The following is an 18,423-nucleotide window of genomic DNA, read 5'->3' as shown; positions in this document are numbered from 1 at the left end:
TCACTGGGCAAAATACTCTAACATATATTATGTATTATTTTAAGTACTAGTTATGTCTATTTTACTAATTTGAAAAATCAATTTATACAAAAAAGAAACAAGTGTTTAATTGAGTATGTATTTAGTTTGTCGTTTTTAAGTCATTCACGACTTAGTTACTATAATTAGTTCGTATTTGCAAAATAGGTATTTTACTTTGTTAACTCAAGAAGCTTAATTAGTTAATTGAATGATTATTTATCTCAATTTGGAAATTAATTTGAGTTGAAATTGGCTATTTATTAAATTCCTTTGCTAGCCATTTAACACTCCAAAAAGATAGCCCTCTCATCCCTTTTCAGACTATAAGCCCAATCCAGCTAGCCCAACCTCAAATCCAGCTCAAGTATGTACTAAACCCGGCCCATCACCCCAGATCTTCATCCTTCTCATTTTCACAAAAGAAGAACCACAACGTATCCAAACGAACCCTAAGGCTCCTCCACGCCTCTGCCAGCAAATCAAGCTCACAATGAGCTGTCTCCGGCCAAATATAGCAATGGGTCTACACGTCTTCACCCTCCCAGAAGTTGCTCGACCATTTTGGGCAAAATTTTTATTGAAATTTGTCAATTTCTCCATCAAATTGAATATCAAAACGGTAACAATCCCTCTTTTCCTTTATCTTTCTTTATCTTTATCCTCTCTATGGAAAAACCAGTACAAATTGGCAGACGAGACCTTAATGGTATTTGTCCTATTTTTGGACTTCAAATTTTTCTTCAATTCAACAGCCAAAGTTCAAATTTTGAACCAGTCCCACATCGTTCTTTCTTGTCCAAACCCTAAGTTTTGGGGCTCTATAAATAGAACCCTAATTCCTCATTCCAGAGTACGTTTTGACACCCTTCAGAAATCACTCTCTTTTTCTCACCTTTGATTTCTCTTCATTGGCTCAAAGTGAAGCGTTCAAATTGTGAGTGAAAGGAAGCACTGTCGTTCTCGTCGTCCCAGCTGCACTACAACAAGTAATTTTCTTTCTCAATTTAGTTTATGTTCATTTTCAGTTCTGTTCTCTGTGTTTAATCTTTAGTTTGTTTTTGTGTTTTAAGTTACAGCATGTTTGGTTGTTTAATTCTAGCATGAGTTAGTCGATACGATTTTGTGGGTGTTTTAGCTTTACTTTGGTTGTTGTATTAGCACGGGATATGAAATCTATCCCTGTTCTTTTCATTTATGTGCTTTTATGGGTGTTTTTAGTCGTTTAAGTATGATTCCCTTTCCTTCTCTCATAGTTCTAGGGCTGTTTGGAAAGCCACCCAGGTAATTGGAATTGGGTGTAATTACACAGTTTGGCCTGTTTGTTTGACCAGGTAATTACACAATTAGGTGGGAATTTGGTGTAATTGAGAGGGTGTAATTACACTCTCCAATTCTCAAGGGGGGCTGAGAATTTGGTGTAATTACACCCTGTAATTACAAGGTTAGTTTTTAGTTTATTTCTTTTTAATTTATTTTCCTTTTTAATTTATTTTTTATTTCTATTATTTTATTTTATTTTAATTTCTTTTCTTTTCTAATCTATTTTTTATTTCTATTATTTAATTTATTTTTTATATTTACTTTTTCATTATTTGTATTTTTTAAAATATATTTTTCTTTTTATAGAATTTATGTTTCATTTCCTTTCTTCTCATTCCCAACCTTTACTTCTTGTGGTTCCATGTAATTGCTTATATTTTTTATTTTTTTATTTTATTCATTTAGCATAATCGTGTTAATATTCTAATTTTTGAAACTACATCTCTTAATATTAGAAAGAATGAGTCATTAACAAACTTGGCATATAATAAGTGACGTTATTAAAGTAGAATTTCGCTGTAAATGAGATTATAGACTTATATTTTCCCTTTCTTTTGAATTATAGGAGTATTTATTTATGTTACGTTGAAACTTACTTATGTAACGTTGGAAACATAAGAGTATTATGTTAAAAAAAATTCTTTTGAATTTTGAATTTAGGTTATATTTTCGATTTTAAAAATATTTGCTTTAGTACTATTAACTTGTTATTTTTTTATTTTTTTTTATTTTTACCCATTGAATAGTATGGCATTATATTTATAGATATTCTTTTTTGTCAAACATCCAATCCCATGATGTTCTCACAAAAAAGGAATGCTTTTAAGTTTTATAGTCAATTAAAATTAAAATATTATTAATTTGAAATTATATATCAATTATTTTTTACAATATTAGTTACAAATATATGATTATTAATTAACATATTTTCAAGAAACAATGTATTATTAAATAACTAATTTAATATCATTTATAAAGGCACATATTTTTTAAATATTAATTTTAAATTTTTTATAATTAAATTTTATTTTTCAATTAAACTAACTGTGTAATTACACTTGTACGACTAAACAGCACGCTTGTAATTACACTGTAATTACATTATGACAAACAAACAGGTCGTTGTAATAACAATACTGTGTAATTACTAGGGTAGTAATTACTCCAAGAGGGATAGAATCTGAGTGCTTTTTCGTTTAGTTAATATATATATATATATATATATATATATATATATATATATATATATATATATATATATATATATATATATATAACTTAAGTCGGTTTAAATAATTGCTGCCTGGTTTATTTTCTTTTTGCTTTCAATATGAGTAAGCCGACTATCTTTATGTGATAGTATTAGCTAAAACGTCTTTCTTAATACTCATTTTTCCATTCAATTTTTTAAAATATAATGTGGAACTGTCACTGATTTTCTTTTTAGCTAGAATATAACTGTTGCTTTATCTTGTTTGAGCCTACTTTCAAAGACTCCCTCCTCCTTAGCCAAGTAAGTGTTATTTCTAAATTTTACTCTAGTTAAATGGTAATTGTTTTCCTGAGTCAAGTTCTAATCATCTCTGTTTTACTAAAGATCTTTTTGCAAATGATTGAGCTTTTTCCCTTAAGAAGCAATCTCAATCCAAAAACTTTCCAGAACCTGATTTATTTCATTAGTGTAGTAGTATCCAATGTTGTTGGGAAAGCTCATGGCTGTAACTAGTTAACCTTGAGATTATATTAGATTTTCTCTTCGAGTTTTAGCTTAAATCTCTGTATGTATTTTGTCCAGGTATGTAGATTAAGCATAACTCCTACTTTGTGTTGTCCTTAAATGAGTTGATTGTTAATCGTTGAACTTATATGTGTCTTTGTCCCATTTGTATACGGTAAAAATCGGACACGTGCTAAACCGGTGAGACCCGGAACCGAAGGAAGAAGGGGACAAGAACATGCATGAGGACTTTCATTCTGAACGGGAGGAACGCTTGGACCGGAGCCAAGGAAGGGCATCATTTGATCCGGTTTCCTCATGGCCGAGTTGGCCGTTGCCGTTGGTCCGTTTGGTCGTAGCCGTTAGTCCGTTCATTCATGGCCGTTGGTCTGCGAGATCCGTTGCACGATTGCCACGCGTCGATTACGTCCTGCCATGCTCAACTGTCAATCGTACGGGTGTCAGACCGTACGGCCAACCTAATCCAACCTAATCCAGAGTTTTTCTTTATTTTTAGTTTTCTCTTATTGTATGGAGCCCATGAGGTAACACTATAAATAAGGGTCATTGCCCACTTTTAAGGGGTTGGCTCCCTCATATCAAGAACTCTTGTAATAGCAAAAATTATATAAACTCTCTCTCAAATATCTGATTTCGGTCCACTCTTGTGTTCATCTCTTAAATTTATTCAATCAAGCAACACTGACATATTAGCAAATACACAAATCTATAGCAAATCACCGACTATCAATTGCTTCTTCATAGTATATTCATATATTTCTCTTCTCTATCAACTAGATTCAAGGCATAACCACATATCCTATACCTCACTCACAAATTCAATTGATTATCCAAATTCGGGGTAAACAGTTTGGCGCCCACCGTGGGGCTAGGATAATAGTGGTCTTTTATCTTGATCTCTACCTTACCCATAAAAAACGAAAACATCTTCTGTTCGTCACTGAAAGAACGGACTAAATGGCTGACAGTGGGCAATCCGGTCACGTCAACAACAATGAGATCGTGGCCGAAAACGAAGGCACCGGTCCACGAGGATTACCAAACCCCGCTAATCCTAACCCCGTTAATTCGAGAGAGGGCCTCAACCATCAAAACACCGTGGACCAGGAGAATGCTGCCCAACCGGCTACCGACCCTTTAAATACGCACAATTCGATTACTTTGTCCCGGACTCAGGGCCGGAAAGAACCAGATACCCCGAATGATAACGTTGACTTACGTTTAATCTTTGAAACGTTGCAGGAAAAGAGAGCGGCGATTGCCGAGCAGGGAATCGCAATAGCCCGGTTGCAAAACGGAGGGGATAAAACGACCTCGGAGGAGGCAAAGGGTGTTGCTGAACCCAGAAGAGATGAGGCACGGATGATTGAGAGCGATGGGTCCGGAGCTATTGTCCTCCACCGAGGTTCTGAGAATGCTCGAAACTTTGGCAAAACGGGTAGACTCGACCGAGAAGAGGGTGAAAACATAAAACTCTCAGGTAGACCAAATCCCGGGGGCTCCGCCTTTACTGAAAGGGCCGGATTCGAAGAGGTACATCCAAAGGCCTTTTCCTCCAAGTGCAGCTCCAAAACTAATCCCGAAGAGGTTCAAGATGCCGGATATCGAGAAATATGTCGGCACAATGGACCCACACGAACACGTGACCTCATACACATGCGCTATAAAAGGCAATGATATGGAGGACGATGAAATTGAATCGGTATTGTTGAAAAAGTTCGGGGAAACTCTGTCAAAAAGAGCATTAACATGGTTCGACCACCTGCCCGAGCATTCGATCACCTTTTTAGAAATGCTCGCCGTTGCCTTCATCAAAGCTCACGCCGGTGCCAAAAAGGTGCAGGCCCATAAGGCCGACATTTTCCGTATAGCCCAAAGAGACGACGAGTTACTGCGTGAATTCGTCAACCGATTCCAAAGGGAACGGATGGAACTCCCCCGGTTCCAAAAGAATGGGCTGCACAAGCTTTCACAAAGGGGCTCAATGTTCAGAGCTCAACGACTTTGTTCAAATTAAAGGAAAGCTTGCTGGTGTACGCGGCTGTGACATGGGCTGATGTCCATAACCGATACGAGTCGAAGATTCGGGTGGAGGATGATCAATTCGAGCTTCCCCCGGAGCCGATAAATGTGAACAAAAGTTTTAAGAGACCAAGGAAAGGTTACGAAACGAAGGCCGAATCGTCGAGGGAAAGGTATCGGCCATACTCCCATTCGGAGAAGCCAAGCTTTAGGTCGGAGAAATCAAGGACCAGCCCAAGCCATTTCTCAGGTAGGGGTAATAAACGGGTCGAACGCCCGTCGAACAGTCGGGGTCTCTCATTCAGGAGCGATGTCAGAAGCTCTGCCGGCAACAAGGATTTACCAAAGATATCGGAGTACAACTTCAACGTCAGTACCTCAGGCCTCGTCTCAGCTATTGGCCGTGTCCCGGATGTAAGATGGCCAAGACCTCTAAGGTCGGATCTGGGCCAATGGGACCCGAGCATGGTGTGTGAATACCATGGAACCCATGGTCACATAACCGAAGATTGTCACCAGCTAAGAGAGGAGGTATCCCGGTTACTGAAGAATGGTCATCTCCGAGAATTGCTGAGTGGACGAGCCAAAAGACACTACAAGGAAAAGGAGGCTCATCGAAGGGCCGAGCCAGTAGAACCCCAGCATATAATCAACATGATAGTTAGGGGTACCGAGGCCCCTCGAGGGCCGGTGATGAAACGGGCCAAGGTTTCTGTTGTTCGCGAAAAGTGCAGCCGGGATTATTTACCCGAAGGTTCCATCTCTTTCAGCAACGAGGATGCAGAAGGCATCATTCAATCGCACAATGATGCATTGGTAATTTCTGTACTTATCTTTAAAACTCAGGTTAAACGTATTTTGATTGACCCAGGTAGCTCGGCCAACATCATCCGGTGGAGAGTGGTCGAACAGCTAGGGCTGTTCGATCAGATCGTACCGGTAGCCCGGGTACTCAGCGGGTTCAACATGGCGAGCGAAACCACAAAGAGGGAGATCTCATTGCCGGTGAACATCGATGGCACTTTCCAGCAAACGGTGTTCTATGTAATCGAAGGGGACATGAAGTATAATGCATTACTGGGTAGACCTTGGATACATAGCATGAGGGTCGTGCCCTCAACATTGGATCAGCTGCTGAAATTCCCAACCCCAGAAGGGATAAAAACCATCCGAGGTGAACAACCCGCTGCAAGGGAGATGTTCGCGGTCGAGGAAGCCAACCCCAAAAAATCAGTTCACGAGGAAGCGGATCCAACCGAAGGAGCGAACACCAAATAACAATCAAAGCACACGAGTTTGGACCCGGGGTATGAAGAGGACGATTTCGATGTACCCAGATCATTCGTCATGCCGGATGACTCGGATGCAACCAAGTCGACAGTAGAGGAGTTGGAGCAGATCATCTTGTTCGAATACCTACCGGATAAAAAGGTATACCTGGGCACGGGGTTAACCTCGGAGCTCAGGAACAAGTTAATCGAATTTCTTTGAGCTAACGCAGATTGCTTCGCATGGTCCCATATAGATATGACAGGTATATCACTGGAAGTAGCAACTCACAAGCTCAGTTTAGACGGGAAGTTTCCCCCGGTAAAGCAGAAGAGAAGGCCCATAGCGGAAGCAAAACACGCCTTCGTAAAAGACGAGGTAACAAATCTTTTAAAAATAGGTTCTATCCGGGAGGTAAAGTACCCGGACTGGCTAGCTAACGTGGTAGTGGTGCCCAAGAAAGATAATAAATTTCGAATGTGTGTTGATTACAAGGATTTAAATAAAGCATGCCCGAAGGATTTATTCCCGTTGCCTCACATCGATAGAATGATCGATGCGACGGCCGGGTATGAGATGTTAAGTTTTCTCGATGCCTACTCCGGGTATAACCAGATTCGGATGCACCCGGAGGATCAAGAGAAAACATCCTTCATCACCCGATATGGGACTTACTGTTATAATGTCATGACTTTTGGACTAAAAAATGCCAGTGCAACTTACCAACGCCTAGTTAATGAGATGTTCGAAGAACAAATAGGGAAAACAATAGAAGTTTATATTGACGACATGGTGGTCAAGTCCCTGGAAACAGAGGACCATTTAAAACATTTGCAGGAAACCTTCGACGTACTTCGCAAGTATAACATGAAGCTCAACCCGGAAAAATGTGCCTTCGGGGTAAGGTCCGGCAAATTTCTGGGTTTCATGGTGTCAAATCGGGGGATCGAAATCAACCCGGACAAGATCAAGGCCATCGAGGATATCGAGGTGGTGAATAACATCAAAGGAGTACAGAGGCTCACCGGAAGGATAGCGGCGTTGAGTCATTTCATATCGAGGTCCTCGGACAAGAGTCATCGTTTCTTCTCCTTACTAAGGAAGAAGAACGACTTCGTTTGGACACCGGAGTACCAAAGAGCTTTACTAGAATTGAAGAGATACTTGTCTAGCCCCCCACTGTTGCACACACCAAAGGCAGACGAGCCACTTTTTCTCTACCTTGCTGTCTCCGAGGTGGCGGTAAGTGGCGTTCTGGTCCGAGAAGAATCAGGTACGCAATTCCCTATCTATTACGTAAGTAGAACTTTGGGGGATGCGGAGACCCGTTATCCCCACTTGGAAAAATTGTCATTGGCACTGGTAAGTGCTTCTAGAAAGCTCAAGCCCTACTTTCAATGCCATCCAATATGTGTAGTAACTACTTACCCCCTGAAAAACATCATGCATAAACCGGAATTATCAGGTAGACTAACTAAGTGGGCCGTCAAAATTAGCGGATATGCTATCGAGTACAAACCTCGAACGGCCTTCAAGTCCCAGATCTTGGCTGATTTTGTGGCAGATTTCACCCCGGCTATGGTCCCCGAGGTTGAGAAAGAGCTTCTGCTAACCTCAGGAAAAGCCTCGGGTATTTGGTCGCTACATACGGACGGAACCTCGAACCTCAAAGGTTCTGGGCTAGGAATCGTCCTTAGAACCCCGGCCGGGGACGCCGTTCGACAGTCTATTAGAACCGCTAAATTGACTAAAAATGAAGTCGAGTATGAGGCTATGATTGCAAGTTTGGAATTAGCCTGAAGTATGGGGGCCAAAATAATCGAGGCAAAGTGCGATTCGCTCTTGGTCGTAAACCTGGTGAAAAACGTCTTCGAGGTTAAGGACGAACGGATGCAGAGGTATCTTGAAAAAATCCAAGTGATACTACATCGGTTTAAAGAATGGACCATGCAGCATATACCGAGGGAGCAGAACAACGAAGCCGATGCATTGGCAAATTTGGGATCCTCGGTCGAAGGGGAAGAAATCAACCCCGGGACTACGGTGCACTTCTTGAACACGGCGATAGAAAACGGACATGCCGAAATAAACACAATAGGTTTAACTTGGGATTGGTGAAACAAGTACATCGACTACTTGCGTGATGGAAAGCTCCCAAATGACCCAAAATAATCACGGTCATTAAGGACCAAAGCTGCGCGTTTCTGCTTGGTAGACGGCCAATTGTATCGACGATCTTTCTTCGGCCCCCTGGATAAGTGTTTGGGTCCCGGAGAGATGGATTATGTGTTGAGAGAGGTGCACGAAGGAACCTGTGGCAACCATTCCGGTGCTGAAGCTCTGGTCCGAAAGATCATCAGGGCCGGTTATTACTGGAACCGGATGAACGAAGACTCGAAAAATTTCATCTGGAAATGTGACGGGTGTCAGAGACATGCTCCGATGATTCACCAGCCCGAGGAGTTGTTGCATTCGGTGGTTTCACCTTGGCCTTTCATGAAGTGGGGAATGGACATTGTCGGTCCGTTACCATGGGCACCAAGTAAAGCCCGTTTCATTCTGTTTATGACTGATTATTTCTCTAAGTGGGTTGAAGTGCAGGCCTTTGAAAAAATCAGAGAGAAGGAAGTCATTGACTTCATATGGGACCACATCATTTGTCGCTTCGGCATCCCTGCTGAGATAACCTGTGATAACGGACCCCAGTTCGTGGGTGGCAAAGTCAATGATTTTCTCGAGGGATTGAAGATCAAGAAAATTGTATCGACCCCGTATCACCCGTGTGCAAACGGACAGGCGGAATCCACGAACAACATAATAATCAAAAATCTGAGGAAAACACTTGAAGCGTCAAAGCATCACTGGAGGGAAATATTACGGAGGTGTTGTGGGCATACAGAACCACATCAAAATCAAGTACGGGAGAAACTCCTTTCTCGTTGTTCTACGGGGCTGAAGCCCTTATTCCCGTAGAAGTTGGTGAACCCACTCTCCGGTTCAACTATACTACCGGGGAGTCAAACGAGGATTGTGTCCATTTAGTATTTACTACGGCAAAAGCGGAAGGGAAAAATTCATTCTCATGTACACAAACACTTGCAATGCAAAAATTATCGAAAGTTTGGATAAACGATATCTCGGATGTCTTCCTGTTAAAACAGTTCACCCCAGTGATAACCGCCGTATTTCGGCACTATTTCATTCATACACACTATACCCCTACTACGGTCGAAATTCGACAAAGGCAACAAGGTCATAGCGAACCGAGCCAAAATCGTTAACTCCACAAACAGGAACTTTTACATCAAAATCCGGCTAAGGCTGAGACTCAGGTGTCCGAAATATACCGGCCCTAAAAATAGCCGAAAATACCGGCCCTAACAACGCCCGTCGTGATTCAGAGACATCCAAATTCACAAAAGCGTAAGATAAGTCCCATGGGAAAACACTCCACAAAATTCCCGGACGGCATATACCGGAGGAGGAGAAAAGCCGATAAATAGGCACAGTCAGAAATTGTGACTCCTTAAAAACGAACCGACAATTCGGGCGAAAATCATAATAAACATTCATTCGAAGAAAAGAATCAAGGAAAATACATGTTCTATTTATACAAAGGATTTTACATCGGAGTCCACTACGAAGCAAAAAATAAAAAGGCTAAGTACAGGCCCTAGCCTATCCGGAATGGCTGGAGCCGGAGTGTTCGGACACTGTCCGCTCAGAGTCATCGGAGTCATCACCGAGGGCACCCTTAGCCTTAGCCTCTTCCTCGACTCTTTTATCCTCTAGAATAAGGGCCGGAAGATCCGTAAAGCCATGCTCGGCTTGCTCAAGAGTGATCCTCCGAGACTTCCATTTTTCGTACTCGGCAGCGATAGTGGCATGAGCCTCGGCGGCCTCCACGCTCTTTAGAGCCTCCTCCAAATCAGCCTCGGCCTGGGCTAACTTTGCCGCCAGAACATCCCGAGCCTCTCCGAGGACATCTTGCATGTGGATGGCCGACTCGAGCTCGGCCTTGAGGGCGTCATTAGCATCGGCCGTCTCCTTAAGCTCGGTTTTCAGATCATCGCATATTTGGGCCCTCTTCTCCGCCTTCTCCTCAAACACCCTCATGCGCTCTTGGTACTAGGTACTCTCAGATTCGAGCAGCCGGTTCCTCTCTGCCAAGCTCGTAGCATCAGACTTCACCGAATCCAGCTCCCCCCGGAGTTGAGAAATGGTGGTTTCGAGTTCATCAAGCCTCGAGGAAAATTGAGCGTTATCGCGGCTAAGGCCGATCTTGTCCGCTTCGAGACTCCGGTTGTATTCAACCATCTCGGTCAGCTCACCCTTCAATTGACGATTTTCAGCCTTTGTTGCATTGAGCTCGGGTCAGAGGTTGGAAAGAGAAACTGCTCGGTTCAGCTCCTCCTCCTTCTCCCGAAAAAGGTGCAGATATTTCTCTGTTTCCCGGCCTTGGGCATCCAGTTGGCCCTTGAGATCGTCCACCTCTTGCTGGGCACAGACGAAGGCTTCGTTAACAAGCACCACACTCTGCAAAAAGAAGCAAGTCAAACACTTTTCATAAAACGAGACAAAAATTCTCAAGAAAAGCATGCAGGGACAGTTGACAAAACTTACCCGATTGCCCGCGTGCATACCCTAATTGATGAGGCACTTCCAAGAGACCCCGTTCATCTTTCGTTTATCCAAGTCTGAGATAAGAGGCCTCAGGTAGCTCGCCACGCCCACCAGGCGAGAGAGAAAGCTGCAATCCTCAGGAACGGTGATCAAAGCCGACCTCGTCCTCCTTGGCTCCACACTTAGGGCTGGAAAGGTTCGGACCAAGCTATCCCTAGCACCGGACTCGGTGGCCCGACCAACCGCCCTCGTGAATTGAGGGATCTGGAGATGTCCGAAACTTGCGGCTTCGCCGGTTGCAGGTGGAGTGGTCGAGAACATGTCCTCAAACTCATCCGGCCTTGAAGCCGGAGTTGGAGAACCTGGAGCGGCCTCAGTAGCTTCAGCAAAGACAGGGGGCTCCGTAGTTGCAGCAGTCTCATAGTCGGGTAACGGGCCGGTGACCGTTGGAGCTTCGCTCTCGGGGGCAGGCTCGGTTCTTTGATCAGCTTCAGCAGCAGCCGCCCCCCCAGATCTACTTGCCCTTTGCAGGGGGGGTTTCTTCGGAAGAAGCTTCACCTGAAATGTCGACGAAATCAATCGACCTTAGAGGAGTCGGGTAAAGAATTTCTTCCGCACTTGTGGGTAACGACGGAATCAAAGGTCCTTCTACGGCTGAAGGAAGGGGTGAAGCGGTGATACCCTCTTCCGGAACAGGAGCCACGGAAAGGGCCGCACTGATACTCCGGAGAGGAACTCGGGCTCTGCTTCATCCCGTAAAGTCCTAACGACGCTCTTCGCCCTTTTCTTTGTTTTCTGCCCTTTGTCCGAGGGACTTTTTCTCTTGGCGGCGGCAGCAAGGATGCGAGATGCACCCGCCGAATCAAACTCGGGTGCCGACGTTGCGGGTTCGGCTGAAGACTCCGGCCTTGGATCCACCGAGCCCTTAGGTAAACCTGAAAAGCGAAGGTGTTACAGAAGGATAGAAGATGCGACAAATACAGATGGAAGCGAAGTATTACCGTGGTTCTAGGCGACCCACCGGCCGCGTGACAGGTGACCCCATGACCGGTCATCGTGGGCATGTTGGCTGAGGAGAGCAGTAACCCAGTCGTGGAGATTCCGGACGACCGGAGGAGTCCAACCCACGACTAATATAGATAAAAAGACAAGTAGTGAGAAAGTGGAACTGAAGTGTGACAAAACATACAGAGGCAATTATTAGAAGGGTTCGAACTTACGCTTATTGTTCCACCTTTCCGGAAAAGGCATGTAATTGTCCGGAATGAGGTCCGAGGTCCGCACCCGGACATATCGCTCCAACCAACCCCTGTCTCTATCTTCGTCGATTTTTGAGAAAAATGGATTCCGGCTACGCTTGGCAAGTTTTATTACGCCACCCCGGAACAACCTCGGGGAATATAAATGCATCAAGTGGGCCAGTGTGAGCTCCTTCCCAGCATTATTGGCCAACAGCCGGAGGCAAACCACGACCCTCCAAACGATCGGACCAATCTGTGCCAAGGTTACGTTACAGGTCTGGCACATGTCTAAGATGACCGAATCGACCGGGGGATCGAGCTTGAGAGTGAATGGGTAAGTGTAAACATACAAGAAACCTTCCCGATGATCAGTGACTGATTTTCTTGGCCCGGGGGCAAAAAATTGGACTGAACGGGTGTCCCACCCGCAATCAGCCCGGACCAAGTCGAGTTTTTCCTCGGTAATAGACGAGGGATACCGTCTCATATCAAATCCTCTATCGGATACCGGGGAAGGTTTCTTGACCTCAAAATCTTTGTTGAAATTGGTTTTGGCTGGTATAATGTCCGAGGTGGCGGGCTCGAAGGTGCTCTTTGCCTTAGGTGGAGAAGTAGGCTCGGTTCCTTGAGACGAAACCGAGGGAATATCATGGGAAGTGGTCTCAGACATTTGGAGATTACGAAGGGATACTTGGCAAAATTCGAAAGAAAAGTTAAAAGGTGGAGTAAGGGAGCAGACAGGGAATTCAAAAATGGCAGAAAACGTGAGGAAGAAGCAGCAACACAGAAGAGCAACTATTGAAGAAGTTGGTAAAATCGTTTCCTTTTTTTGCATAGTGCAAACAGTGAATCAACAAATAATGAGAGTTGAAAGATGAGAAGTGAAGAACTTCAGAAGAGAGAAAGTGAATGGAAGAGTCGAAAATGTTTGAATGGAGAGGTGAAGAGCCTTATATAGGCATGGGAATGGATCGGTTACCGATGCCAGCCAACCAGGGGGAGCCACGTGTCCCATAATTAATGAGGAATGACCTGAAGCGACGTGCGTTACGGCAGTTGTCAGATTTGACCATCCGGAATAAGACACGTGGCCGAAGAAAAGGGGACGTGACGCAACTGTTCCCGCCAAAATGAGGAGATAACAACGGACAAACGGAGTCGCCAATTTCTTGATGCATCCATTTCTCGTTACTCTGATAAATCTACGATCTGGGAAGTGTGGGGACTAGCTGTATACGGTAAAAATCGGACACGCTCTAAACCGGTGAGACCCGGAACCGAAGGAAGAAGGGGACAAGAACATGCACGAGGACTTTCATTCTGAACCGGAGGAACGTTTGGACCGGAGCCAAGGAAGGGCATCATTTGATCCGGTTTTCTCATGGCCGAGTTGGCCGTTGCCGTTGATCCGTTGGTCGTAGCCGTTAGTCCGTTCATTCGTGGCCGTTGGTCCGGGAGATCCGTTGCGCGATTGCCACGCGTCGATAACGTCCTGCCATGCTCAACTGCCAATCGTACGGGTGTCAGACCGTACGGCCAACCTAACCCAACCTAATCCAAGTCAGAGTTTTTCTTTATTTTAATTTTCTCTTATTGTATGGAGCCCATGAGGCAACACTATAAATAAGGGCCATTGCCCACTTTTAAGGGGTTGACTCCCTCATATTAAGAACTCTTGTAATAGCAAAAATTATATAAAGGCTCTCTCAAATATCTTATTTCGGTCCACTCTTGTGTTCATCTCTTAAATTTATTCAATCAAGCAACACTCACATAATAGCAAATACACAAATCTATAGCAAATCACCGATTATCAATTGCTTCTTCATAGTATATTCATATATTTCTCTTCTCTATCAACTAGATTCAAGGCATAACCGCATATCCTATACCTCACTTATACCTCACTCACAAATTCAATTGATTATCCAAATTCGAGGTAAACACCATTAACAGTTTTAATGTAACTTTTGAGCTCGAGTTCCTACAATGATTTCAAAATGTAGAATTTTCAAATGGTTTCAAATGCTTAATAAGGAGTTCAGTTAGAATGTTTCCCTTCGGTTTCTCATTAGTATAGTTTGTTAGCAGCTTCCTTTCATTAGCTAATATCAACTTCATCTTGTGTATTCCTTGTCGTGTATCAAGTATTGATTCGAGAGTTCACTGGCTTAAGTTCTTCTCTTGACTGTTTCTTGACTTAAAATCTATATAGAACTCCATCATCTGTCCAATTGGTTCAGTGTTTATTTTGATTATTTTTCAAAAGTGTCCAGCTAGATGACTCTTTAAGTGTTTCCCCGTGTCTTGGACAAAGCTTGTGAACCATTTCTTTTCCTGTCTAAGTTAAATGTTGATAATGTTATTTGATTAGGTGGTTGTATGCTCGTGAGTTTATTTGCCGGTGGTTAAATGAATAGCTAAATGAGGTTATGTCCATGTACTGCTATCTTGTCCATTTAATGCTAATTTTTGGGTTGTGACAAGTAAGTATGGATCATTGCATTTTAGGTTTCACTTTAATGAAGTTTTCTAGAAAGGACTAGTCTATGCGAAATGGGGTTTATTTTCGTCTCTTTATTTTGATGAATGACACTTGCATTCCATTTTTTTTTTTTTTGGTGTGAATTAGTTAAGGTTTCACGATCTCAGTGGTATGTATTAACTCACCTTTGCATCTCTTTTTCTAGCTTGCTTAATGGCAAGCCAACTTTCATTTCAGATTTTGTGAATTTAACATTTCGAAACATGCTTGATACATTCAAATTATTAAGTTGTTTGATGTCTAAACCTTACCAACTAAAGAAAGAAGAAAGAAAGATATAAGAAATTCTCCGCTACAAATTTATAACAAGAGTAAAAAATATGCATATATCTTGAAGTACTTTTGGTGTTAACTGTGGAGCTGTTTTGGTTCCCTTTCCCTGCTTGTGGATGGTGATTATAAAAGTCTTGTTTTTTGAGGTTTTGGTCTTGGCTTAATGCTGATGTGTAGATTAGTGTAAAGACTCAATGGACATATTGTTTATCTAGATGTTCCTTTGTGTGCTGAATGGCTAGCGTGCTTTAGAATTTGTTTGCTTTATTGAAAATTTGTTTTCTTTGGGTTAAGTTGAACATGTCAAAATTCTGCTCTCGTTTACTATTTACGTGGTGTCTTTCTTCGGTCATTGCTTTCCTTTCTTGTTTGAAGTTCAAGTCTTGTAAATCCCCACTTTACTAATCCTTTTTCCTTCATTTTATGCATAACCCTTTTGTACGAGTCCAATGGACTCATCTTCTTTCCGCATTCGGTGTTGGGCTAAAGCCCAACATAATATTTTTTATCGAGTCAGCCCCATCAGCAGTGTAGCAAAAAGGAATTTGGGCCAAAGCCCATATGGCAGAAGCAGATTGCAGCGACATAAAATGGGCTAGACCCATCTAGCTATATTTTTCTCCTCTACTTTATTTTCCTTTGTGTATTTGATTTGTATTACATGACTAACATTTACCTTGTTTTATTTTCTTAAGTTAGATGAATCCCAGCGGAATACGTGAGAATCGTAGTTGCTGAAAGATTAAATGTGGTTCTTTTGATAATCGTTATCATCTACAAAATTTATAGTCAAACGAAATGGTTTCCCAAGAAGATGCCAAAGGCTAAATAACAACAGTTCTCACATTTTTACAAAATGTAAATGATTCCAAGGGAAAAACATATGCATGTGAGCTGTTTGGAAAAGTTTGAGCCCCAGATGCATTTTCTCTAAGAAGTCATGCTCTAAGAGATAAAGGATAGTTTTTTTTGTTAAATTCTTTTCAAGCACAAAACTACTTCCCAGTGAGTGTCAATCGAAGTTCTTGATGGAGGTTTACCAAGTTAAAGCAGCTTGTTACCTAGTAACTTAAAGATCACTCATATCTTTGAGTTAAAGTAAACGAGTTCATTAACGGATTAAGAAGTTGAGTTATACTTATAATTCAAAGTCTTAATAAACCGTAATCGAATTAATTCATTAATTGAATTGAAGATATAATTGAAATGCTCAAAATGATTTTCAAAATTAAAACACTTGTTGAAATAGCTTAAAGATCTCTCATATCTTTTGAGTTATAAATAAGTGAATTCACTAACGAATTAAGAAGTTGGATTATACTTATAATTCAAAGTCTTAATAAACCATGCACGTTTGAAGGTATTAATTCCTTCGTAATTAGCTCAATTATAGAATTAATTCATTAATTGAATTAAGGACATAATTAAATGTTAAAAATGATTTTCAAAAGTAAAACGCCCCCTTACAGCTCATTTTCCAACAAAATAAAATATGCTTCCATTTTTAATTAACTAGCCATGAATATGCATCTTTTTCTAACTTTATATGTATGACAATTAAACACATTTTCCAAACAAGTTATACAAATTTTTTGGCCATAAAATGTTAGATCCGTAGGTAAATCGCATTGGACGGATCCTTAATATCGAGGTGTCTAAAACCTTCCTTGAGGGATCACCAGAACCCTTACCCGTTCTCTAGATTTTGTTTTAAAGGTTTTCAATAAAATTAACCCTTAAAACTGGTTTCCTAATTCCTATTCAATAAATTAGGTGGTGACTCTGTTTGTTCACGACAAACGGTCAAAGTTATGAGAATCTTTTATGCGCGAGCATAAAAGCGGACTGTAACAAGACTCAAGGGTCATATCTTCACATGGTATTAGAGTTAAATCCATTAATCTGTGTTGTTGTGTTTTTCAATATTGGGTCTCCATAATACACGTTCTAGTACTCTGTGTGTGAGAAAGTGTTAAGTCTCACATTGGCTGAGAGAATGAGTTATAGTCTCCTTATATGATCTCACAAATTACTAACACTATTATTATCTGAGGAAAAAATGAAAATATTGTGACCATTCATAGTTTATTCTGGTCCCTAACACACCAAAAATTATACATTGTGATCAAATATGTAACTTTCAGGTCATATGGTTTCAACACTACTCTATATGACTGGACATAGAGGAAACAATCAGGATTTTGTCCTTTTCTTCCTTTGCTCGAGTGGACTGAGTAAATAGAAAAGGAAAAAAGAAAAAGAAAAATCACCAAGTGTCCAAAATGACATGCTTGACCAATCACAAGCAACCTTATCACATAAAATTTGTGATAAACTTGATGATTGACATGAACCAATCAGAATGAGGCAAGAGAGTTCATTTACACTTAGATTGCCTACTCCCTACAACGATAATAGAGGGTTTACATAACTTTCTAAGGAGATTCAGCAAGCATTGGAGAAAGCAGCAATCGACTACATAGTTCCGGAGTGGTCAACAGAGTTCTTCCAGGAAATCAACCGAAAAGATGAAGTATTGCTTGACATTCCTAACAATCGAAATACGTCACTAGGAGGTCCAAATCATCCTGCAATTCGAGAAATACGCTACCGAAGGCCCTCGAATCAAGGAGACATTTAGGAGAGAACAATAGAATTGTACTCACAACATTCATCAATAAAATTTCATTTTTCTTTTATTTTTTATTGCAATTAATTTTCGGCACTTGAAAATTTGTTGCGAACAGTACTTCATCATATGCTTTCTCTATGACGATAAATCTAATATGAAGATCTTTCAGCTTCAGTTCGCAATAAATTTTTATCAATCTTCCTAGAATATAGCCTCCATTGTAGATTTATGGGCATAAATCCGAACTAGTTCTCTACCAGACAAAACCTTTTTTGTCGTGTTCCTAAATTTCACTTTAAATACATTCTCATAATTTCATCGTTTAATGGCATGATAGTTCGCATAGCTTGAATATCTCTATCTTTGCGATTTGGAGCAGATATATTCTTTGTTAAAAAAGTGGTGCATATATACTCTTGCCATTACACAAATGGTGCAAATATACTCTTTTAGTTGATGGATTTAAAAAAAAATATTTAGCTTATTTTTTAATTAAAAAAAAGTCACATGACTTTAAAAAAAAAATAAGTCTACCCATTCTTTTAGTAGACTTATTTTTTAAAGCCACGTGGTGATTTTTTTCTGGTGGGTTGTCTGGTTCGTTTAAAAAATATCTCTGTGACTTTAAAACAAAATAAGTTTATCCATTTTTTAACCGAACCAGACCCGACCAATCAGAAAAAAGATTATCATGTGGCTTTAGAAAAATAAGTCTACTAAAAAATTTGGTAGACTTATT

The 18,423-nt window shown here is 41.3% G+C and overlaps 1 long non-coding RNA gene across 1 annotated transcript; it reads left to right on the top strand.

Annotated features, from left to right (window-relative positions):
* Nucleotides 1–341: 341 nt before the first annotated feature.
* LOC132603461 (uncharacterized) lies at nt 342–3,720 on the top strand. The gene is made up of 2 exons (XR_009568320.1): nt 342–1,007; nt 3,137–3,720. It is a non-coding gene; the product is annotated as an uncharacterized LOC132603461 (long non-coding RNA).
* The last annotated feature ends 14,703 nt before the right edge of the window (nt 3,721–18,423 follow it).

The sequence above is a fragment of the Lycium barbarum genome, chromosome 7 (assembly GCF_019175385.1).
Source record: "Lycium barbarum isolate Lr01 chromosome 7, ASM1917538v2, whole genome shotgun sequence".
NCBI lineage: Eukaryota > Viridiplantae > Streptophyta > Magnoliopsida > Solanales > Solanaceae > Lycium > Lycium barbarum.
The sequence above is the reverse complement of the archived record's forward strand: the minus strand, read 5'-3'. Positions and strand labels throughout refer to the sequence as shown.